Source organism: Pezoporus flaviventris, unplaced genomic scaffold (genome assembly GCF_033815535.1).
Source record: "Pezoporus flaviventris isolate CSIRO_AGI_PZ_B2104156 unplaced genomic scaffold, CSIRO_AGI_Pfla_v1 ptg000015l, whole genome shotgun sequence".
Taxonomy (NCBI): domain Eukaryota; kingdom Metazoa; phylum Chordata; class Aves; order Psittaciformes; family Psittacidae; genus Pezoporus; species Pezoporus flaviventris.
Genome location: NW_026892563.1, coordinates 12,519,315 through 12,545,664, shown reverse-complemented (window position 1 = coordinate 12,545,664; position 26,350 = coordinate 12,519,315). Strand labels below are relative to the sequence as shown.

Sequence of the window (26,350 nt, the reverse complement as noted above, 5' to 3'; positions counted from 1 at the left end):
ACTTTCTGAGCCTCATGCTCTGCCAGGGAGGGGAGGAAGTAGAGATAGGGCACCTGACCCAAACTGACCAAAGAAGTATTCCATACCACAGCATGTCATGCCCAGGATGTAACTGAGAGTTACCTAGAAGGGCTAGGTCACTGCAGGGTTGGACTAGGTATCAGTTGCTACTTGGTCAGGCGGGTGGGGTGAGTTATTGGTTGGCAGGTGGTGAGGTGATGTATTCTCTTCCCTTCTTATTTCCTTTATCATTATTATTATTGGTGGTAGCAGTAGTGATTTGTGTTATACCTTAGTTACTGGACTGTTCTTATCTCAGTCTGTGGGAGTTACATTCTTTCAATTCTTCTTCCCATCCCTTCAGGAGCAGGGGGAGGGCAAGGGGGGTGTGTGTGTGAGTGAACGAGCTGTGTGGCTGGGTTTAAACCACAACAGCGTGTCTGTATTTTAGGGATGGGACACGTGGAAAATTTCGGTTTAAAAATTTCAGTTTAAAATGCTCCCTGGAAGCCACAGAGGAGTGCTTAAATAAAGACTAGCTGAATCAAGCAGAGCTTGACCACAGGTTTTGTTGTATCATGAAAAGGGTAAGTCAAGGTAACCTGACATTAACATAGAGGGCACTGTTTCGAATTGGTCGGATTTCCACAGCCTGTTCTTTCACATAGTATGCACTGGCTTCTGTCAGAAATGGAAGTTCTCTTTTCAATGGAATATTTAGTAAAAACCAAAATGCTGGTATCAAGTGCATCTAAAGAAAGCACACTGCATTATGGTAACATACTTAGTGCTTAACCTCATCAGAGCAACTCCCATTTTTGGAGGACTAGGTCAAAATGTTTTACTTAATTCTGTACAGAATAACATGCAGCTGGTGAAACCAATTAAAAGATGTGCTGTAGAGAGAAAAAGGTGGAAAAAGTCACATGTCATTTTGCAGAGAGTCCTTCGGTAGCTTGTTGTTTGGGGTTTTGGGGGGGATTTTTTGGGTGTTTTTTTTCTTGTTTTTGTTTGGTTGTTTTTTGTTGTTGTGTTTTAGCTGCCTTTCTTCATATTCAGTAGTCATCATCAGGGTAAGGAGGCACAGCAAGGACTTCCCATGTTCCTGAAATGCAGTTACATCTGCTACTAACAAAGTCATCAAAGGTGATGAGAGACTGGGAACTCACCAGTTTTCCATAGTTTGGTACAGAGTAGCTAAGTCCCAGGCTTACTGCTTTCTTCAGTGCAGGAGCACAAACAACTGACAAACTGTTGCAGAGGACTGTCCAAAGTGGCTAACTGGTGTGGTGACACAACTGTTGTGTGGACAAAACCAGTGGCTGGAACAGAAATCCAGTGGATTTTTCTGTCTCTTGTGTTGGAGAAGCTTTTTTCTTTGCCATGTCTCTCGGCATGGTCTGCAGAAATCTCACTTGTATTACAGGTAATACTGCCACTGCAATAAGGGGTGATGCTTCTCCTGACACGTCTCCAGCTGTCCAAATTATTGGCACTTTCCATTTAGACAGGTGCTGTAACAAGAAACAACATTAAAAAAAAAATCCCCCCGAAATAACTGTCCTAGCATTGTCTTTCCTACATAACCAGTGAAACAAGCTGCAAAGGTATGGAAAAGAGATACTCATGCTTCTGAGAAAGAATCAGCTAGTGCAAAACCCTGCCTCTGCCTGGGTACCTGAGACACTAGGGACCCTCTGCCCTTGTGCCATAGAATGAAAGTGCCTCTCTTTGTGCAAATGTAAGAAGTGCTCTCCTGCTAATATCTTCCTCCTTTGTCAGTGTCACCCTCAGAGAAGAGGATGCACAAACCCTGGATGTGGTTAAGGGAAACAATCTTCCTGAAACTCCTCTACAAGTAGGGATGGGATCCCTCCAGAAACCAATTCAGAATTGCTCCAGCTCTGAATTTCTCCCCACTGACTGTAATGCGTGTTTGGAGAAACTAACCCCACCGGGATGAAGTTGCTCTTTTCAACCTGCCTTCCTCACAGTTTCCAAAACTTTTTCCTTTGTAACAGCAGAGCTAGTCTCAATAGGCTCTTTTTTTTGGTTTGCGGTATTCAGGATTCCCAACTCCTATGAAACAATCTGACCTTCTTCATAAAGTGAAACTGCTAAAAGCAGAAACTTATTTTACATCTGTATTTAAAAGCAAAATGTTGTGGCAATGTGTCCCTGTGGGTGCACCTCCACAGTGCCTTACCCCTCATCCACTACATGCAACTTGTTTGAAAATATAAAATGATGATTGAATTAGACTAGGATTTATCCAAGAAGCCATCACAGCAGTCTCACAGTAGCACCAGTTATTCTAAGGAATTTCTGACAGATACTGGTTTCCTTTTTCATTAAGGAAAAACAGAATAGCACCAAACCTGGACTGACAGAGACTTAACAGCCTGCACAAACTCTTTGCCTCAGTACTCAACTACTATTACCCTTAGACAAGCATCTTTTCTTCCTAACATCTAACTTAAATCTCCTTTGTTTCAGCCTGTTGTGCCTTAAGTGCTGTGTCTGCTGGGTTGGAACAGCAAATAACTTGTCTCATCCTCTTTAAGGACTTGCTGAAGAGCGGGATTATTGTGTCCTCAATCAGCTTTTCTTTCTCCAGCTTATACAAGCATAACCAGTCTTTTATCAGAGGTCACGTTTCCTAGATCATTCTCGCTTCTCTGGTATTGGTCCAAGCTGCCCTCAAATTGGGATGCCTGAAACATTTGGCGCTGTCTTGATGGTGACAGGGGCTTCAACATAGCTACAGAACAGGAAGGGAGGGTGCCTTAAGCGTGTATGCTCCATGTCCCTTGTTGATTTGTTATGTCCTTTGGCCTGAACTGCTGAAGGAACTTCTAGAAATCAAGACCCTGAGGCTGCCTTTGCCAACACTTGCAGAGCTCAAGGCAAGGGCTGACAGAAGCACCAGGGCTACGACTTTATGTGCTTGAGTTTATAATATCCAGTAAATATTATCCAAAGGCTTTGTGCTGAACTTGAGTATAGAAGCTATGAAGTTGAGTCACTCTTGAGACAAATACAGTAAAATATTTGTAATACTTTTAGTTAGTTACTCCTTTGTCTTTGTTTAGCTGGACATCTGTTGCAACAAATGAACTGTTTTAAGCGTGTCAGATAACTATCATCTTTAGCCAAATTGAATTAATATTAAGCAACATCCACTGACGTTGAGCGTTCAATGCTCTTTGGACAGCAAAATGCAGTCCATGCTCTATTTGCTTACAAACTAGGTTACCATTTGAGCAAGGATCGGTTTTTGGAGCTTGAAGCAACAGTCCTGCTCCGTGTTTTGGGAAAGATATGAGTGGTTTCTGAAGGAATGGCATGGCTTCTAGCACAGCACAGCTGCTGCAGATGCTGGGCAAAATCACTACCCTGCCTTTTTCTAAAGCACCTGGGCTTGCTAGCCATGAGGAAGAGGGCATGGATTGAAAATGTGGTTTGTCCCTGTCCATGAAAAGCGTTGTTGTCCCTGCTCCCTCTTCCTAGATGTTACCTCTTGCATACCCGCAAAGCGGCTTACAGTAAGTACTCAGACAGATCATCTAGTTCACAAAATGTCTTTTACAGCTACCTTTTGTTCTCTCATGTCAAGCATTGTAGAGTCCCGCACATGGGAAAATGCATCAATACAATGGTATGTGTATATAACCTGGAGTGACAAAACATGCTTTACTTCTAACTTGTAGAAAGCTGCTCGATCCCAGTAGGATCTTGAACCCTTATTCGTGCAGCTAGTGACTCTAAAGCTCTTGGGATTGATTTATCCTCCGATTTCTGCTTTGGATCGTGCTAAGCAGAACAAACTACTGACCCCAGTCCTGCACCATAGAGGAGCATCCCCTCCATCTGCTCAGGAACAGGCTGCAGGCATCACATCTGAGAAACTTATGGCCTGAAAAGGTGCAAACTCTGAGTTACTCTCACAACCAACAACTAACTCCTGTGAGGCTCAGGCACTACAGCAGAAAATGTTAAAGAATAATGTGTCCTGAGGCACTACATCTGTCCTAGGTTTTTGCTAACACCATAATTTCCTGCTGTTGTGCGCAGGCAGCTTACTTGTACCTTCTAACCACGTGCTGGATAACATTAAATATTTTGGCAAAAAAAAAACCAAGAATTCTTCAGGTTTGGTCATGCAAATGAAAGGCCTCATTACCTGTGCAGGACTCTAGTCTAGAGGACCTCCGTCTCCTCAGCTAGCAGATTATTACAGCTAGAACACCTATCAGAATGACAATGGAAACGATGCCAGCTGCCTGAGCACCTTGTCCATTTCTTTTCAGGTTTTTGTGACTTTCCGTGCTACACCCATTGCTTCGCTTCTGCTGAGTGTCTAGAAATAAAATAGAAAAATAATGTACCAAGGTATAAGTTTTTACATTTCATACCAGACAAATATTTGACCATATTTTACGCATAAAGTTCTGAAGGACTAAATATTTGTGCTATTCATATTACTGTGATTCTGGTGGTATTCCTTCTAAGAAAGGTACATCTCCAGCTTATTCTGTCTAATAATACAATGGCAGTTTATTCTTCCCTGTTATCATACTGCATGAATCCCTTTCTTCCTTCTTGTTCTTCTCGTCTGTCAATCTTGGGACACTGTATGTTTGCGCTTGTATATAGATTCAGTTGAAAATAAATTTATACAGAATCTATAATACAAATTTCATGGTATTCATAAAAGTGGGTGAAAACCTGTTTCCTTGATGTTAATGATGAATTTCTACTGATTGCTGCAGCTTGAAGTTTTAAAATATCTCAATGTTTCAAGTATGGCAATGCTTTTAGAAACCAACAAAAAATAGTAAGATGAATTCTGATTTAGCCAGAATACAATCTGAGGGAATGTTGTTAGGAAACTAATGAAAGGTTACTTAGTTTTCCTTTAATATGTGATGACAATAAGGGTATGCTATCATATAACCACTCTCATGTGCAACTTCTGCTCATGTGCACAATTTTTTGTTCCTGGAAATAGTTGACATTATTTGGCTATGTTTGTGGGATCAGTATTGTTAAGTCAACAATATGCAATTCCTTGGTGTGTTCAGTTAAACATCTACAGTTATGCAGATCATCAAATCTCCTTGTGCCAGGGTGCAGAAACCTGTGAGTGAATGGTGTGGCAGGAAGCAGGACCAGTAAGAGCAATGAGCAGATAAGCTGTCCTGCTCCACATAGCTTCTCTACACAGCTTTTTGGAAATCATGAACTCTGCTGTTGGCACTGTAATTAAAACTTTCTAACAGCTTGGGGTTTTTTTGTTTGGTGGTGTTTTTTTTTGTTGTTGTTGTTTTTGGTTTTGTTTTTTATCGCTTCCTGGTTTTGTGAACAGTTGAGTGGCTAATGCTTGTTTTTACTATTGATCACTCCTATTAGCAATAAATAGAATATTATACTTGTGCTAGTAGGTCTATTGTTCTATGGGGCTAATATTACCTGTTCGATATAGGCATGCTTTAAATAGTGCATTGTACCAAACTGAATTTTGGAGACTGAAAAAAGAACTTTGAAACTAGCAGAGTGAAAAGCAAATGTGAGTGCTGCAAAGCAGTGGGGCAGCAGTTTGGGAATCATGGATCTCTGGTACGGTGCTCCCTGAAAAACAATCTGACTCCCATGTCATCATGTTCCTGATGAACCAATGGGTAAAGCCTAGTGACTGCCTTGGATGCAAGAGCTTCTCAGTGCTATTGTCTTAACACGCTTGGTTCAATGTGAAAGAAATAAACAAAATCCATGGCTAAACATAACTAGCTTGACAAAACCTAAGCTCCTCTTGGCACTTTCTGGAACTTCTGAATTAATGCATACCCCTCACTAGTGTGTATGTGCACACAGACACGTTGGTTGATATCCCTGTAAGCTAGAAAACATGAAGTAGCATGAAGGGACTTACAGTTGGCTGATAGATTTTCCTATAGTATCTTATTTTCTATGGAGCACTCTACTTGCATGTTAGAAGTGAATTTAACCTTCAATGTGCTAAAAATGCTGTAAGTGCCATTGCTGTTGGGGATGATCATTAGCTCTAGTTAGCTCCAATTGTCAGTTTTATTTATCCATTGCCAGACCTGCAGCTGAAAGTCACCTCCTCTCCAGTGCTGTCACTGTTACTTATTGGGTCACTGAGTATTGGTTAGCTATAACTATCTGGAGAGCAGGAGAAAAAGAATAGTTGTTGACGTGTCAAAATGTACTGAAAATATAAAATTTTGATGTGGGTTCTGAAGCAGAAGGTCTGGGTTTCACACCATCCTCATGATGTGTAAGAGAAACACCTGCAGGTTTGGTATGTAAGCCAGAGAGCTGAGAGAATTACTGGAAGAGCAGAAAGCTGAAGCCAAACTCAGGAAGAAAGCAACTTCTTAAGCTGCTGTTACCCAGTAAGCCTTTATATTACTGAAAACCACGATGAAAGCCCTCCCACATGGGATAAACGGCTGTAATAGATTCTCACAGTTCTGTATTCCCTGTCTGTAACATTAAAATTGAGCAGGCTTCATTTCAGCAAAGGGCTGAACCATGTTTCAGAGTTAATGGTATGCTTAAATACAATATTGAAATGGCATGAATTTGGAAAGATGGAATGAGAGCTGGGCAAGTATGTGCAAGTGATACAAGTTCTTACCTGCTAAACTGAGAACCACTTCTGCGTGATGAACCATGCTGGTATAGTCAGCTTTCTCCAGTACTATACATTTGTATGTATGTTCATCACTCTGGCTGACGTTTAGTAATAGTAGAGAAAAATCACCATTTTCCAATCTATCCCAGAATAACCGAGTCCTGTTTTTAAAGTGAATACACTGTTTACTTTCATTGTCTTGACCAGAGATCAATGCATGTACAACTGTACACTCCTCTTTATCGTCATCTATTTGCCAGTATACCCGTAGATTTTTTAAGTGCAATTTTCTTCCTCGATAAATGCAACTCAACGTAGTGTTTTCTCCAGGTTTACTGACAATGATCTTCTCCAGTGCAACCACTACAAGATTAAAAGAGACAGGAAAAAAAGGGAAGTTATGTGGAAGAGGTTTTACTCTTTTCAAGTATATTCTACCGCATGGGTGAACTCCAGTATTAGTACCTATACTAGGCAGATGAGCATGAATGCTTTATAGTCATTCCTACCTCCAGGTGTGCTGGTGACTAATTCTCTCCACATGTGTTTGTCTGTATTTTCCAAAGGGACATTTTGCAATGTAAAGCCTTCTAGTTATTTCCTTCTCCGATGACTAATTGGTCTAAGCATTCCCAGCCCCATGCTGCTCCTTGCCTGTAGACATATACTCAAGTCCTAATACTTCAATAATATTTTTTTTCTTTTTAAATTAAGAAAAATGGCAAAAACCACCAGGTGTAAATCACAGGAAGTGTAAAGACTGATGAGAAAAAGAGTACTGCCATTATTTTGAGACCCCCAAAATTATAAAGGGGGAGTAAAAGAGTGTTTCTCAAAGTGGGCATGTCATAGCAATCACGTTTTATTGCTGCGGTTGGTGTCGCCTTTTCAACAAATACACCCAGCTGGGAAACCAGCATGTCCAGGTACCTCTGGTGATACATTCATTAGACATTTATAACCTCTTATGGCCACGTGAGGTAGGCCAGTACAGTGTCTGGCTTTCAGGACACTTCTCCTGGCCTCAGGACATGAGAAAGGCAGGCTCTCCTCCTGGAGAGCAAGGTAAAAGCATGAGCTGGCTGACAAGTGATGCAGAAAGTACAGGTCAGTGACTCCCAGAGTGCTAGGGTGGTTCTGTCCACAGACTTTCTTCTGAGAGGGATGGGTCACCTCTCCTTCCTTCCAGCAGCCAAAACCTCTTGTGTAACTGGTTGCTGAGACCAAAGCAATGTGCATGTTGTAAATGCTGGACTAGAGGGTGGGGGGGGGGGGCATCAGACATGCAGTTGAATGGGAGACATTACAGCTGGGGAAAGGGATTATGTGGATGGGTGAGCTAGGGAAAGAAAGATGACAGGAGTGAGGGCTTGGAACTGTGGAAACAATGCATGGTGAGGTGCGAGGAAGGCAGCAATGTCCAGCAGGGGCATGTCTTTGTGCTGGTGCACAAGACTCAAGAAATAGTTCATCTACACTTTGAAGTTGGGCACTGTGTCTTAAAAATACCACTGAAGCAAACATAGTACTTGCAGGGAGGAAAGTTATGTTCTCTGAGCCCTTATCCCCTGTTGGGCGAGACAAGAAGTAACAGGTTTGACCTGCAAGAAGGCTGCTCCAGCTCAGAGTTAGCAGAAAAAAACCCGTCACAGCAGCAGGAAAAGTGAACCCCAGGAAGACAGGCACACCTCTGTCACTGGTGTTCTTCAGGAACAGGCCAGCTGGCATCTGAGACTGTATCTGGCACAGTTTGCCCTGATTTGGGGGAGTTTCCTTGATGACTTTGTTGGGCCCTTCTCAGTGATTAAGCAAGAACAGAGGAAAGACAACTCTTAAAAACATCTAAATATCAGCAGGTGATGTCATTTAACCTTATCTTTGATTTGAAAGGGATTTTTGGAACTGTAGTAAAAGACTAATACTGACTACTTGATACTGTGATGTGTAATACTAGTCATAATATAAGTATGGATGTTATCCAAGCATGTTAGATCTGCTTATTGACAGCCCTTATTACCCCACTTCTAAGGCTTTTTGCTGGCAGAGATAAAGGTGCAGGGATGTCTGTGAAGCAAGCAGAGCAATCTGAGCAAGAGCATCCATAAGGTTCTTGCTCTTCTCCCTACTGAAACTGATAGAAAAAAAATGGTTTTCTTCCTTCCCTGATGCACTTCAGAGAAACACTTCACTCTAAGGAATTCTTAAGTGTCTTGCTGAAAACATGAAGATGCTTATATTGTACCTATTACAACTACCTTGTGTATTTGGCCAAACGTATTAAAGAGAGTGCAGCTTCATTTTTAACTGAACTGTTCTGAACTTACCAGCTCTCATGGTGTGAAGGAACAGTAACAGAAATCCATAACTAAAATAAAAAGCAAAGAAGAGGTTACATGATTGACTTTAGCATCTCTGTTGTTTAAATAATCCATAAACCTAATATTGATTGTTTAGTACAGTAGCAGAAGTAGGTAAATTAGGTACTGTGACTACATAATGTCCCATTAAGTATTTGCATTTCTGACAGCTGCAAAACTTCTGTTCAAACGATGTAACTCTATGGATGGGTGGCTGAGGGCATGACTAGCAGTAAAATGTGCTAATATTGGAATTGAAGCAGAAGGCATGAAGCTGGTGTTTACACCTGCTGGATGCTATGGGAAAACCGAGTTTAACATAGCTATAAAATCCAGGTGATTTAACCCTTATCATATACGGCTTTAAGAAAAATAAATGTGCAGCCCTTTCCTAAGAGTTACTTTTAAATAGCCTTTCACCACTATGCCTATCCGTATGTTGTGGTCTCCTTCCTCAAGACTTCTGTGAAAGAAAAGCAAGATGCTGGAATGGTTTTGGAATGAGAGCTGTGTGGCTGCAATTGCCCACTTTGATATTACCTCTCATGCAATAAGCTTGCTGAGCTGAGCAAAGGGATGCAAGTGCCTTCTCATCACCAGATTTCCCAGCTCACTTTTGCAAGCAAGCAGGACTGTGAGGCCACACTACCCAGGTGTGTTCCCTTCCCCAGTTGTTCTCAACCCTCAGTTAGCTCCAATACTGAGCCAAGGGCTGAGGCAATGGGGAGTGCTGCCCTCAGAAGCCCACATCCACCCAGGAGTGAGCTCCATTGTCTTCCACTCAGACTGCTCTATGTTTTTCTCTAAACCAACCCTACCCTGCCTGACCCTCCTCCCTCCAAGCCCTAACCTAAGCTCATTCCCCCTGCATTCGTTTCTCACCTCACGTTCCCACATCAGCTGTGCATTAGAACATCCCCTCCCTCTTCCAGGCTTCCTGCCCTTTCCCCACAGTTCCTGCCTCTTTGTCTAGCAGAGACTAATCCAGCACCTCCCAGGCCCAGCATCAGTTCTGCCCAGCTTTACTTGTACCACCTGCCAGAGCACAACTCGGGTCTTCTCTGCTGTGGAGGAGGGTTGCTAACTCCCATCTGCCCTCTAAGAAAACTCTCACCTTTCCAAACACATTTGCTTTCCCATGGAGAAAGCAGAGAAAGTTCCTGACACAAAATGTACCTCCACTTGAAGCCCGGACTCCAGAGAATGGGATGGAGAAAGTTTAGGGAAGAGTCAGTCTGAACTGAAGAATATGAAGAAAGCACTTTCTTTTCCTTTTTTTATGTCTGTCGGAATGGCTTCATAGATGAGGTTTCAAAAGTTTAAGGGGATGCACAGTGTGGAACATTTCTACTCTGATACATATTTTGTAAATCTGCAATACTGTCAGGCAGCTCTGTTCTGTCTCTGTCAGTGGCTTTTGAGAGCTTTTACGTGTATTGGTTTTTTTGTCATATTTTTACACTGCAAGAGCCATCACTTTTGTGCTATGCTTACATATGTCAGTTTAGACAAGCTCACCATAATCTAGTCCTTAATCTCACAGCTGTGTTTATTGTTCCCTGCCGAAGTCAGAACCTAGGGGTATAGCAAGTCATTTGAATCAAATGAAGGACAACAGTTAACTGATCTTACGGGACTCTTTGGGGAATTTCCCATGGTAGGCATTTGCTAATGCCAACAAATATTTAGCTTGCTGGTCAGAACTGATTAGCTAATGTATATATACAAAGCAGGCCTTGATTTCTTATTTTAATAAATGATGACACAATCAAGATTGGACAGATCTAGAGATGCTCGTACTCTTAGTTGGAGGTAAGAGTGTGGTAATATGGGACAGTGTCAGCCCATGTTTGTCTGGAATAGCTCTAACACTAAGCTCCTGTTAGAAAAGGGGAGAAATGCTCTTGCTTGCTGAGAAGCCTCCTTTTTGCCTTGTATGTGCACTCAGCTTCTGTGTCCATCACTAGCAGTGGGCTTCACTAAGAACATGTGTAGATGTATTAGTTTCATAGGTTCTCTATTTTTTTTCATTTTTTTTTTTAATTCTTTCCCACACCTTCCATGTCTATGTATTTTTTTAAAGTGTCATGTGGAACGGGAGAAAGTTGCACTTCCTCTTTCATACATTCATGTTTGCTGAGATTATTCTTCCTAGGAGCATCTCAACTTTTTCATGTACTATTTATTTTAGAGTTATATGATGCTGCTATTCTGACACAAACCAGCCAGACAAAAGATGTCCTGATGCTTGCAGTAATAACTTGGGGGCTTTTGCCCTGCTGCTGAAGTTTGCTTTGTCTCCTTCCCTTGTGGGGAAATCGCTCTTCTCGCATCAGCAAGTGCCCTGTGAAGCTTTTCTAACCCTTCCGTACGCCAACGCTAACCTGGGCTATGAAAAAAGGCAGGCCAGCTTTCTTTCTCTCATCAGTTATATTCGGCAAAAAGGCCAAATTAAATGCCAGTTACGTGCCTGCAGCCTTCGGTGACCGAGCACAGGCAGGTGGGGCAGGCAGGCGAGCGCTGAACCACGTAGGTGCCTTGCAAAACCCACCTCTCCCATCCACGGGCACCCGGCGCAGCTGCACACCCGGTACACGCAGGCAACACCGGGCACGTTTAAAACCGCCGTCCCGGGGCCGGGTTCCGTGGGGGGACCCCGCGCAGCAACTCGGTCCTGTCTCCATTTCGGAAGGCCACCCTGGCAGAACGTTTCCTGCACTGCAGCAGCGGCACTCGGATTTTATTAAGGAGGGCGGGTGTGTATCTTTCTGCCCCCTTCCCCTCCCCGCCAGCAGCCCGCCCGCGCCTCAACACCGTTTCCAGCGACAACCGTGCGGGGTCCCACCTCTCATTGCCCCGAGGTCGCCACTCACCCTCGCAGCTCCATCGCAGCGGCTCTGGAGGCAGGCGGCTATCCGAGTTGTGCTGCGCCGCGCTAAGCCAAAGGCTCTTTGGTTCAGGCCGTTTCCCTTTTTCCCCTCCCACGTCTCCTCCTGACGGGGATTTCCGCCTTCCGTGCGCACCCGCGGCCGGCTCTGCTAGTAGGTCGGCACCCGCGCAGCTGACAAACCTCGCCTCTAGCGTCGTGGGGTGGCTGAGATCCGCCTTGTCCCTGCCACGCCGGGAGCTGAGGTGTGGGACTCCGGCTCCGTGGTGATTCAGTCCCGACGCTCCATTCCGGCTGTACGGAGGGTCTCAGGCCGCCGCCCGTCGGCACTGACACCTTCCCGAAGGCTCATCGGTACTGCCTGGCAGGGGGCTTCCGACCTCCGCGAAGGCGTCGGCCCCTGCGGGAAGGCCACGCTTGCCCCATCAGACAGGAGCCCTTCACCGCTGGGTCTGGGCGCTGCTGGAGGCGACGTGGGGAGTCAGGGCTGGACAGGCTTTTGTGATAGCAGCGTCTTTTTGGCCCTGTGAGGCGGTGCAGCCCCACTGCGCCATTTGGGGTGTGTGTGGGGGTGAGGCAGAGTCCTGCAACCCGGCAGCATCCCCAGCCCTTTGCACAGAGCTGTGCTTCAAAATACATTTCAAAAGGCATCAGGTTTGTGATTGCATAATTAGTTACTAACCCTAAATGTGATCTGATATGGTGCCTGGCTGCGTCTGAAGATGTAGAAGATAAAAATTGACACAATCATGTTAATAATGGGTGCTGTAACAGTAGTCAGCTAATAGAAAGCTCTAGCTGGCATTTGCCAGCAGTGTTCATGTTTGGCTTGTTGACTGCCAGGCTCCTCTACCCAGCTGGGACTCCTTTGCCGACATGAACCTTGGTGACATGCACTGCAAAGCTGTCACTGACATTCTGCAAACAAATGCCACAGTGACTGTCCTTAAAGAAGTTTGTCACTTTAATACTTTATTTGGTCGTAGTTCTGAGTCACCCTGGGTATAGCAATTACTCTGTACCCTGTGAAGGAGAAACTCCAGGGTTGTGCAAGACATGGAGGTCTTGGTACCGTTCAGGCTCTCGATGCTGTCAGCAAGAAGGGAGCTCCCGCATTTGAGTCTTGGAGTCAACATGACTTCAGTCTGCATATTGCCAATAGGCTGCAAATCAGTGATCAGTTTGAGAGGGGAGACTTAAATTTACAGTAAATTTTAAGGAAGTTAAGCATTCCTGTGGAATTATGGCTGAATCGGAACATGTTGGCAGCAACTAATTCACATCTTTCACTGAAATATTCCCTGGCAGAATATCTTAGTTCAGGAAACTACTCTTTTGATGTTTATGCTGTTTTAATAACAGACACTTGGTGAACAGGGATGCACATGGAATCAGTTCTTTATGACTAAAACCTTTGTGACTCTAAAAGCCTGTGGCTTAACTTTATGGGTAAATTTTTAGAGTTCTGGATATAAATTTGTTCTTTTTAAAATGTGTAGCTTGAGTGCACTCTGCTGATGTACTTTGCAATGGTTTCTATCATGCTCTTTTCATACATGATGAATAGGAACCGCCTATTACCATACATGAATACCTTGCTTATTCTGAAAATGCTTTCCACCAAAAGTGGAAGGCAGATGTGTTCATAGCCAGGAGACTCTTTGAGATTTGGAAAGGTCAAGTGCAAACCTCTTTTCTGCCCCCACCAGGCTTTTGAGCCTGCATTGCCTGAAATCTCTTATTAGTTTTTAATTTAGAAGGCAACTTTGCTTTCCATTTGCCTTCTGAATTGTGTTTCATTAAGGCCCAGCCTTAGGCAGATCCTAAGTTGCTCCTACCTGCAGAACACCCAGAGGGCTTGAAATATAAGGATATTCTTCTGCCAGTGGTTTCATTCCTATAGCACATGCTGAACAGTTGTGTGGTTTATAAAAGCAGGCTCTCACTGCCAAATCGCTGCCATTGCATCTAAGATGTGCCTTGGTGAGTTCTCCACTCTTTCTTTCCAAACCAGGAAAGGAGCAGCAGCTGTAGGGAAGGGTCGCTGAAGTTGATGTAGTTTCTTCTATTTGGGGTAAATTGCAATAAATTTTTGTTCTTTTAGACGTATATTTGTTAATGTGTTACTTATTAGCAATAAGTCAGGATATTTGGCTTAGGGTCAAAATACAGACCTTAGGTACATGATCTTTCCCCTACAAGTATTACGTCAAAGATAAGATGAACAGTAAGTGGCAAGGGTATTTGAAAAGCCTAGGTGAAAAGTTTTCATCAAAGATGTGGCTCCTTATCCCTGCTATCATATGCATATAGCAAAATTCAGTCAGAAAAGCACCTCTGCAGGTTATCTGGTCCAACATCTACCTCAAAGAAGGGCCAACTTCAAAGTTATGTGTCAAACCTACTATTAAAATGTGGTTCAAAGTTGCTACTGCTGCTTCCGCGTGGCTCTGAAAGTTCTGATAAGACTTTCTTTTTATCTGAGAATACTGTGAATTTTACCAGCAGTTGTCTTCATTTCCTGAGTTCTAGTTTAAGTCATGCAAAAATGTATACTTATTTTATTTTGTTAAAGAAGCTGTAAAATAGGATAGCCAGAAGGCAAATCACATTTAAAGCCATCTGATCAGGCTTCTAAAATCACAGCGCTTATGACAGGAAAGATGGGTCTTGGCTTCAGAAAATCAAGTTGTTTGAGGTTGTTAGAGTGCAAAACGTATTCCAGTTGTGGTACATAGGTGCAGTCTTTGGTAGTTGCTGCACTCTCTTTTAGAGCCATAGAAGTGGCTCAAAGAAGATCCTTATTTTCCCTCCTCCTGTGTGCATGTCTGCACGTGTATGTGTCTCAGTGAAACTTCTCTGTGAGAGAGAGGTAAAGACAGCTGAGCTCGTAAAGTAGAGTATTTGTAATAAAACCCCCTTATCGTTGAGAGTTAATTTGTTCTGTCTTATGTGTGTCTGCGTCACTTGATGCAATTAAATGAAGGCATTTAAGGCTGTCAGAAGAAGAAAGTAACTCCTATAGTGTGTGTATGGCAAATATATTGCCTATGGGCTTTGAAACTAAAAATACTGTGAAGAACTGGGAGGAGGAAGGGAAGGAGGGAGAGAAAAGAGGAGGAAAATTATATTATAATTTTTCCAGGCTGTGAGATCGAGAAGTGATCTACATACCAGAGTGCTGATAGTTTTCAAGCGGGTGTCACACAAAGCGAACAGCTATATCTGCAAAACAGACATCTTCAGTGGCAAACTCATTAATGCAATTATTGAGAATTCAGAGAGACAGACTAGATTTTGTGAAACAGAGACATACCTCTCTTTACATCTCTATGTAGAAAAAAGAAAATCTCAGACATATTGAGTACCTTTGGGGACAGCTGAAAAATGGGTGATGACTCTATGTGATGTGGAGGATTTAAACCATTTTTGGAGTAGGAAAGCATGAAAGAAATGAACATAAAATTAGTAGCAGAGGATGACTGAAAGCTGAAAATTTTTTAAGGCGGCTAGAACATGTCACCCATTTGAAAAGCAGATGCCTGTGTCATTAGCAGTAGGCACAATGGCATGGTGACAAAACCAAGAGAGAGGTAGGTTTGCTGGTTGGTTGCCTGCACTGAACCTCTTCCCATCATGCACAAGCAGGGGCAATAAAATAACATCCAAACTTAAATATATGATGAAGGCACAGCAAGTCTGTAGCAGGCAATGGAGACACAGTTAAAGGAAACAGATTAAAAAGGAGTACCTAGAGTAGAGACTACTCAAACTTTCATGTACCATGTTTTAAACAGGTACACTGTGTTGATGAGCGGAATGATCCAGCTCACACACTGCATCTAACTGGAGAACAACTGAGGATAGCTAATAAAGCTTGGAGTGATATTATGTAGAGTAGGTTTTGTGGGCTTACCCCTGTATACAGAAGAATAAAAATCTACAGCTAATTTTCACAGGACCAGAAGAAGTATTTGGAAAATCAAGAGCTAACTTCTTTGGTCCTAATTGACCTTCATTTTAAGCCAGAAAAATAGTACCCTGCTATTATCAGCAATGGCCTCACTGGCATTAGCTGGACAGGATTCATTCACTATGAGGGGAGAAGTACTCTGGTGCATTACATATCGAAGTGTAATTAAAAGGATGGAAAATGCCTGCAAATGAGATTGCAGTGGAGGAAAAAGAGCAAATGCTGATTATCAGTCTTCAATGTAAAGCAATAAAGTGCTACAGCCTACCCAGCGTGGGTTATGGTGCTTGTGTGTTCTCTGTCATGTTTGGCTGGTGCGCTAAACACCTAAACTAACACCTACCAAACAACTATAAAACAATTTTTTTCCTTCATTTTGGTATGTCACCTGCACAGAGGATATAACAGATGAAGCAGCAGAAATTGATGGAAAGACTAAAAGGAGTCATAGAGCAAGTAAGCTAATACATTAGAAATAAGAGGCAAAAGGCATAATCCAAATAATGTAAATTAGTAGAGCAACCAAAAATAGCCTTGCAAAATGGACTGAACACTGCCTTAAGGATCACAGTCCTCCTTTGTTCTTGGAAAATATCTAGAAGTAGCGCTTGAAGCAGCAGATCACTGCTGCTGTGGAAGAGCAGTCCATATTGAGCATCCTGATGCCTGACAAGCAAAATCATATTCAAATGGAATAGGAATCATGTGGGCCTCTTGTTATTTCATCAGTAGATGTATGACTGTACTGTGACATTTGAAATATACCAAATCCCTGTGGAATGGTTTCCACAAATCTCTGGCTTTTGCACTGTGGAGATTCTATGGCATGACAGTAAAACACAGTATGAATTGCAACAGAGAAAAGAGAAAAATCACAGTAGCTCTGGCCTCTTGTACAATTTTATGTATGGGGTAAAGAGCAAAATGAAGTATGAGGTGTGAATGATTTTCCAACACTTTTTCTTCATCTACAAAATAGCTGTAAGAAGTAGCAAGTGTAAGAGAAACATTGCCTCTTAAAAGTAGATGGTGAAGGGATGACAGTTTGTACAAAACGAGATAGTTTTGTTGACTAGTGGAGACATCAGGAGTAAAACAGCAAAGCTGACCACTGAGAACAGACTAGAGATGAAATCAGGGAAAAGATGTGATTCCAAATAACATGTTTTATGATTCTGAGACGATCCTTTGAGATGGTGATCTTGACTGATGCAATGGAAAAGAACTGCCAAGAAATACACTTGACAGAAGTGAATGAACTAAGAGAAAACAGTAATCTGTCTGTTCACTTTTTGTGCTCCCTGTCTCATGTTTTGTTGCCATGCTAGGGAGTCAGGGCATTGGCCAAAAGGACCACTTTTAATACTCAAATTCCAAGATTGCCCCACGCTAAAGAGGACATGTGTAGCACTGCAAAATACCAGTTTCAGGCAAGATGTGCTCTGTGTGCATGGCAACAATAGCAACCAATTTATTTATACACAGAGAAGGAAAGGACTATTAAACATTTAATTGTGTTGTTAGAAAGGAACACTGGTATTCATAGTTCTTTATTAGTCGTGCATAGTGAAAGAGTTGATTTCCTGTTGGTTTAAGAAAAGCAAGGAAATAATTTGGCAATACTTTCACCTGCTCACTGTCTGGGGGTGTGTGCTGAAAAAAACTGAGAAGTATTGAGAAACGGTATGTAATTGCTGAAAATGTCTCTTGAGCCTCTCCTACTTAGTGCACATTGTCCTGTGTGGATCTTTGGTGTTGTGAGTGATCTCAAGCGGAAGAGTGATCTTGTTATCTGAATTGCTCTCTGCTCATTTACTCAGCTTTATTTCTGCCAGGTAGGCTTTGCTCTGATTACAAGTGGCAAAAGCTTATTTGCTAAGGACACTAGATAATGCATCAAAGAAACTATTGTGGAACTGGAGTTCACAGGATCTGGAGTATGAAATACCTTTTGAAGAATAATTATTTTATTTTTTTTTTTTTGCCCAGGTTTAATACATTAACCATAAGAATGATAAGAGTGGGCACAGATGAAGAACAAACTCGGAATAAAGTCAAATGCAGATGCCTTTAGCTAAGGAAGAGAAGGAACAGGTTTGTCTGAAACCATCCAGCTGAAGTTTTCCTTCTTCAAGAGGAAGCTGTTGGTTTCCAGGACATGCCATTTCTTGTCCCACATAACACACAGCACATTGGAAATCTCTGATTAATTTAAAAAAATCCATCATAGCTAAACCTGGATCTGAATGACTGACAAACTCTGTACAGAAAGCATGCAGAGGGAGTTCATGAGACATAAAGCTACTGATCTTTTGTTAGAATTAAAACATTTAGGTATATAGGTCCTACCAACACTAAGTTCAAACCTCAGCCTCCCCAAACTGTAACAAGATTAGATTCATAGAATGCCATATAATTAAGATCTCTCTTTGTTTCTGATCATTGTGATTTTTTTGGGGAAGAGGGCTAATGTGCAGAGAAAATGCTTAAGAGCTGTCTTGGCAGTAGCTGAATATGTGAGATATTTTCAAATGTAAATATACTTATGTAGGGGCTCAAGACTAAAATTTACTCTAAGGACATAAGTATAAAATTCAGTACAGGTGTTTGTTGTGCAAATTAAAGATTTTGGGTTTATATCTCACTGGACATCAAGAATTTTAAGAAGCAGATTAAAAGAAATGCTATCCATAATTTTATAGATCTAATTGTAACTTTCTTATTTTTTTTTATTATGACAACATTACATTGTTAAAGTGAATGAGCTCTGAGTAGTGATAATGAAACATAGTAATCGTGATTTTGGAAATTGATACAGTGTTCCAGACTAACAGCCTAAATGGACCATACAGAAAGTTATTTCTGAAAAACAGGTATAGTAAACAATATTCTTAATACTATAGTACAAAGCAAACATATACCTGTCCTGCTATAAGCCATTACCATGAACTTAAGAATCTAGCAAATTTTGGAAAATAATCTCTGATATAAAAATATCCTTCTTGAAGAAAAACACAACTATATTCCTGGGTACCTTAGTGTCCAGACCAAAACAATGCCGGTCACGTACCTAAAACAACATTTTAATGTTGTCCTTAGAATTAGAAATTAGAAAATGTAGAAAAGAGTTTATTTCTTCTCCTAGCACAGTCAAATAGGAAACTGTAACAAAACAGGATGTGATATGGGTGCCAAGTAGTGAGGAACAGGAACTGAAATCTGCATGTCTTATGTTGTTTATTGAATTATTTGATCAGAAATGTTAGTACTACGAAAAGCAAATTTGATGAGGAATGTAATTCCGTTTTATTGTACAGAGCTTTTCTGGCACTTAAATGACTTGAAAAATTCCCTTTGATACCACTTGCAATACAAAGTGCAGATACAGCATGGTGTGGCTTATGGGCTTTTGAAAATGTGTTTGTAGGACAGATGAGCGGTTTGGCTGAATTCCCCTAAAAACCCAATCTTTACTCTGTGTAGCAGTCAGGATATTAAGACTGATTCCATAATTGGTATAATACACTGAATAGCATTGCAATTAGAGGCATGTCATTAGCTGCCAGTTTTCCAATACGTACAGGTAAGGATCTACCTGAGAATACTGTCTGATTTTCTGTGTGCTGTCATGCCACGAAATGCAGCCATGATTGTGCAGCCTCTTTCTTCTGTTCACACCAGGGCAGGGCTTTCCCCAGAAAGTAAACAAGGAGCAATATGGCATGGCTCATCATCTAATGATCAGCTCTTCCTTTGGCTCCCAGTGCTGAACTTTTCTTGCACCGTTGTTTCAAATATGCAATATTCTGTGACGTTTTAATTCCAGCTCTCCTGACTGCTTTACTACTTCTTTTTTTTTTTTCTTGCACTTTTCTGTAGCTAACATTGCAATATGGTCTTTTTGTCCTTTCCCATCACTACTGATGTTGGAATGGTGTAATGCAGGCAAGCTTTGGTGGAGCAACTACTATACCTTTTACAGCTCAGATTGGAGGGAAGTGAGTTTTTATTTCTCGGTTTTGTTTTTGAGCTTATTGATTGCAACATTACTTTTCCCTTTGAGGTCATCTTATTAGTGGAGATTAGTAGGGAAAATGTGAGAAAGAAAGAATAAAAGAGAGATTTGGAAAATAAGATCTATTTCACAGAGAGTTGGTAAGTGTTCCCGTGAGGGTCAAGGCAATCGTGTGATCTTCGTTTAGACAAATCTCAAAAGTAATTCACTCAGACTTCAATTTCTGAAGGAGTGCATTGGGACTCCACTGCCTTGAGCGATGCAGGAACATCAGGTACAAGCTTGCTTATATTAACATACAGCATTTGAGTGGTCATGCTCCACAGCTAGCACTGCGAAGCAAACACTGAACCCTGACTTTGTGACAGTTGAGGGGACCCTGTTCAGGGGAGTGCTGGCGACAGTTCCCTCTGTTCTGCCATCTGGTTCTACCCATTCAGCTTTCCCAGGCACCAGCACTTCTGGGACCTGGTGTAACCACAGCTCCTGGGGCAGCCACAAGACTCCCTTTGCTGTAAAGAACAAAAAAACCCCTCTGAATTGGCTTTTTGAATATGCTGCACCAGAATGATAAGAAAACTGGTGGGCCCTCAAGGCTGACACACTTCCCTGCCACCTACATCCAAGCTCCCTTTCAGACACCATCATTCTTATCCCAAAGGCAGTGGCAGAGCCAACAGCAGCTAGGGGACTGGCATATTTGCCCCCATGGGCACCTCAACCATCCCCTGTCTTGTTAAGGATCTGTGTTGAACATGGTGAATTTGCAGAGGCTAAAAAGAACCATTAAACCTGGTACTTTGACTCCTGTAAGTTACCAGAGTCAAAGGGCCCTGAGCTCTCCAGCAAATAGTTGGCTAGAGCATTGCCTCCAGAAAGACCTCCAGGTTTAACCAACAGCCCCCAGGCGAAGCAGATCCACGTGGTGTTTTATGTTAGTGGGTAGTTCAGTCCCAGAGCTCATCATTCTTACTCTTAACAACTTCTTCCTCACTGTCCCTTGGCAGTGGCCTGGATTTGCTTCTAGTCTTTGGCTTCCCTTCTCATTTCTGTGCTAAAGAGCCTTGTTAGACTGGCTACCTCCTCTCTACTCTCCCTTAGCCAGGTATTTAATAGCCTTTGTGCCACAGCATTGCTCTGAAGTACGTTTCTGTTGGTTGTAAACAGTGACCTTTCATTACGTTTCTTGCTCTTCTATCATCATTTCTTGATGAATTATGGACATGGCCTACTGTTCTTCACCCGTATGTCATTACAACTAATGGTGGAATAGAAACCAAATTACAAACCAAATTCTCTTAGAATATTAAAGAATACTAGGAAGAAATGCTTCACTGTGAGGGTGGTGGGGCATTAGAACCCAGCTCTCACTGAAAGTTGCCCGGAGAAGCTGTGGCTGTTCCATCCTTGGAAGTGTTCAAGGCCAGTTTGGATGGGGCTTGGAGCAGCCTGGTCAAGTGGAAGATGTCGCTGCCTGTGGGAGGGGGTTGGAACCAGATGATCTTTATGGTCCCTTCCAGCCCAAACCATTCTGTGATGCTATGATTCAAATTTAAAGTCAGTACAATGTATAAAAAGACTGATGGGCTTAAAAGGTGCTGAATCTGATCCTTCACTTCTGCTCCATTAAAGGAGCTACACATCAGACAAATTTTAAGCCTATGAACGTTTGTATCTCTTAGCAGGGCATTGAAAATACTGCCTTCTTTGCACTGGTGTTAGATCCATAGACTGGATCTTCTCAAAATGTTAAGTTGAAAATGTAAAAAGAAGAACAGAAAGGCAGGCAGACATGCAACCTCCTGGTGAACCCATTTTTAAGACCCGATGACATGCATAAAAAAAACCCAAATTAAACTCCAAATTAAACTTCTTAGGAACTGATCTTCTGAGAAGGAAAGAAAAACGGGCGGGAGTTCATGCCTCCCTCCCTTTGCCTCAGGAAAAAAAATCCTGCTATGATTATGCTTGTAGTGGTTCCCAGTTTCATTCTTTAAAAAATGCAAATATTTTTCTTTCTTGACCAGTAGATAGTTTTTTTAAAAGGTTCTTAAATACTTTTGAAATGTTCTTGGCTGTACAAGAAGTTGCTTGTTTTTTATTTTTTTTTAAGTGTGCTACTTCGTAATGGTTAATGTTTTCTCTATGTGGAAACAAGGAAATACTGCCTTTGTAAAGACAAAGATTTATTGAAAGCACTGTGCAGTCACTCATCTTTTGAGGTCTGGGGATTGCTGAAGGCAACTTGCAGCAGGTGATTTAAGTTCCTATTGCAAATTTTGTTTCTCCATGGTGTGAATGAGGGAGTTGGGATCCCTTCTATTCCCCTCTGTAAGTATGTTTGTATTATCAGGATGTGTCTAAGCCTGCCATTCTACAACAAATAGGATTAACATACCGACTGCTCCTAGAATACCTTAGCTGGGGTGCAGAAATATGTATTCCTCTTTCCCCGCATGTATGTGTTTGTATATATGTATGTATTTGGCAAACAGTGAGATTACAAGTAAAGGACTGATGATGAGTGTGCAGCTATGTCCCTTATCCATCCTCCCTCTCAAAACCTTGGGAGTTTTATAGGAGAAAAGTGACATTTGGACCTTCTCTCAGTGACTGTTTTAGAGACATAAAACATCTCCTCTCAGCAGTAGTTATTTCCCTTATTCCAGTCAGTTCTACTTCACTTCCAAAGGTAGGACAGCTAGGGGGCTAGGGGTTTGTGCTGTTACACGTCTCCCTGAAGAGTCCTTTTGTTTGTTTAAGGTCTGTTGCTAGAATTTAGCATATTTTCACTGTGGGAGAGATGACAGCAGATGGTTGAGGAGTTCCTGAGAATGTGCAGAGCAACTTGTCTATAAACTAAGGGAAAGGTTGGGCTTATTTTTCTTGCCCTACTGGCTTTCACCACCACTCAGTGCATAATATATCATACTTACCACGGTACGTACATATCAAGGTATGATATATTGAAAGGAGCATTGCCCTTACACCACATAAGACTGCTATAGAGAAAGTGTTGGATTTTTTGAAAAGTTTTATTTATTTTTGCTTTTCAAATGGATCAGGTTGTTCATTAATTGTATTTTGGGGGAGAAAAGGAATCCCAGTTCTTCTGCATGTTGCCCATACACATGGGCTGATACAATGCGCAGCAGATAAAATCCACACTGTGCTCCATATCAGGACTATGGCAAGGGAGATGCACATATGTATGTATGTGTGTATGAGGCCAGCATGGATCCACAAGAAAGGTAAGATGATATTTTGATAAAATGCTGTATCTTTCCCTCGACCATTTCCTTCATGAAAACTTCCGCCCATGAGCATAGGAAGGTAGAAAAAAAAGCAGTGGGAATGAAAACCATGGTAATACATTGGCAACACAACACACATCACTGAGGCAATTCAAAATCCCCTTGCTTTGTTGTCTGCATGCCATACTGAGTTTTTCAGTCAGATTTTAATTTGCTGGACTAGAGTGTGAGAAGATATGGAGTAAGAATATCCAGTTTCCCTATTCATGGTAAATTTGCCATCCAAACACCTGTTTTTCCACGTAGGGCCATGCAGGGGTTTCCTGGAATCACAGTTGGAAGGGTCTCAGTCGAGCATGCATGCATAGCGACTTCCTCTGCCCATGCTACACACTCATACAGGTTCCTTGCTGCGACTCACATCTGCTGCCCGTGCCTGTCCACCCACATAACCACAAAAGCAGAAGAGACTCTGAAAACATAGACAAAAATGGTGCAGTAGTTACTCTGTGACATAATGGAAAATGTTGTGCAGAATGTTGCAGACTTCTGAGTCAGTACAGCTGCTAATTGTAAGGATCTGGGAAAGAGCCTGAGTGCCCAAATCATTCATTGTAAGATGGATTGACAGCACCCATTCTTAGTGGAAATGTTGCATTGTTCGTCAACAATGGAATTCATTGAAGATTACTTGGGATCTATCTGTCCCTGAAAGTTCTGCTATTTACACCAGAGTATAAGATACAAATGATTGTAATACATGTCAGATATGTAACTTTACGCCTTAGGATTAATCAAGGAATTATTCATTTCTAAATAAGATTTCATTCCAGTAATACTTTTTTTTTTTGAGACAGCTACAAACTTCAGTAAATCGGCCTATTTATATTCTCTTGACTCCTAGATGTGTTTGCTCCTGTATTACCCTCAACAGTGTTTTAATTTTCCCTGAGAATCTTATTTTTGGCTCATGTCTCTGACTGGGGTTTGGGGTGGAGCCAGTCCAGTATGCTCTTGGCCAAGCAGAAGATATCCATCTGGCATTCTTCTTCCTGCTGGAGGGAAAAAAGTCTTTGGAAAGTCTTTATGGAGTCCTTCAGGGGAGGTTATCTGCCACTCTAGTATCATGGCCCTGAATATTTCCTGTCTGAGTCATATTTTGTAGAAAAGATTAACTTTCTGCTGACCTGTGGCAGACTGAGAAAGTATCTAAAAAGCTTCTTAGGAGGGTGCTATAGAAATCGGTGGTGTTTCACTGGGTTTGTGCAGTATGATGAGGTCCAGCTATTGAATGCATGTTGGCTATGTGGCTGGGCTGCCTTTGAAGCTGCCTTCAGAGACAGGGTGGATTATTACTCTCTCAAGGGGGTGTAGCATGCTGAGAGGAGTGAAGTCTGGTTAGGCAGATCACTGTCTGCACTCATCCCTCAGCAGCAGCCATTGCCAAGAACGCAAGGGACTCTTAGCCAGGGCCAAGGCTACAAAGTGTTTTAGTCTGTGGCCGGCATCTAGAAGGTGCCAGCAGAGCTTGGTCTCCTCACAGCTGGTGATGGTACTTACTTTGAAAGTGGTCTGTATGGTCTTTCCTTGAGTGCTAATGCAGTTGTCTTGAACAATTATCCAGTACAGTAATAGCATGGCTATAATTTAACTTGGTTGATTTGGTCCTGTGCCTGCCTCTTGTCTGTTGTCAGACTGGATGTGGGTTGAGGTTGCCCAAAACAAGAGAGTAACATACAGATGGGATTTTACTGATGACGATTGCTTTGTTTTCTGTTTTCCTGTCAGCTCTCAGGAGATTACAGTTTCTGATTTCTGAAATTCTGACTGATAATTTCTGATTATTATCCTATTTCTATTCAGATGTAAAAGACCCTTCAAGAATGGTTTTAGAAAAAACCCTTAGAAAGCTTTTGGGTATGTTTACAGTATGATTTTTCCCTTAATTCACCAAGACTCGGAAAAAAACCTTTAAACTTGTGGACTGAGAAATCCTGCTCCTTTCTCAGATTCACAATCTTCTATGGCCTTTTCAAAACAAGAAACATTTAGCTATTCTTAGTTATAAATGAATATTGTTAGGTAAGTGTTTGAAAATATTAAGAAGAAAAATATTTTTATATGCTAGTGTTTATGTAAAAGACCTGATGGGTACTTCTGGAGGTCTCTTGTCTTCCAGCCAAGTAGCAAAAAAATACAATAATATGGTTGTGGAAGTTAAAAAAGCTGATGGGTTTGTCTTACAGGAACGTGGAATAAATATGAATAAGGAAAGTTGCAGTCTAGATCTGAGTCAAAGCCATTGAGAGTCAACATGAAGATCTTATTTACTCCAGTGAACTCTGGACCAGGACTTAATACTGAAAAGTCTCAGAAATCTCATAAATTCTGGACAGCCCCTGATCTGAGAGGCAGTCTTTTTTTTAGTCAGTGGTGGCCACAGTCATTACGTATCTACTGTATAACTGTACTTGCAAATGTTGATTGAGCAGTTCCCTTAGTGCTCTAGGGACTATTAGTCCAAGTGAGGGAAGACTTTGTTAGGCCTGTATTTCAAGCGTGCCAGTAGACAGTGTTATTGTATGACTCTATTGTATTAGGAATGTTTACCATGTCCTTAAAAGGTGCAAGGACGTTTTTATAGTGACTGTGGTAGAAATAGCTATTGAAGCTTAGTCATGGGTACATCCAAACAAACACTATTTGCTTGTGACTTAGCTAAATACAAATGTGACCTTATTGTCTTTTGTCAGCTTTGAAGAATTGAAATAAGCATATTTTATTTGTTGAGGGAAGATTTCAAAATGGCTTAATAGGACTTCAATTGCATACCAAGCTAAGGGCAGTGATGACGAATCTCTTTTTTTTAGTTTACATGTGAATTTTATTCATTATGAGATACCATTCTGGGAAGAGACTTCTTCTCAAGAAAATAAAAATTCTGGGCATGCAGGAAATGTGAGGCAATTCTCTCTAGTGGCTGCATTTCTCCTAGAATTGTGTGTAATTGGAAAGTATGTATTTTTAAAATCACTGGTATCTGACTATTGAACGGGGATGGCGGAGATATTTTTGTCTCTTTCAGCTGGAGGACAATACTATGAAGTTTCAGGTCAGGTGAGAAAATGTTTAAAAGTTCCAAACCAAGGAAATTAGAGGACTTGGTCTACCAGAGGATCAGATCCTAATATGGTGCTGAAGTA

General features: G+C 41.7%; 1 pseudogene; it reads right to left on the bottom strand.

Annotated features, from left to right (window-relative positions):
- Window positions 1-2,618: 2,618 nt before the first annotated feature.
- On the bottom strand, window positions 2,619-11,978 carry LOC133269194 (CD276 antigen-like; annotated as a pseudogene).
- Between the last annotated feature and the right edge of the window lie 14,372 nt (window positions 11,979-26,350).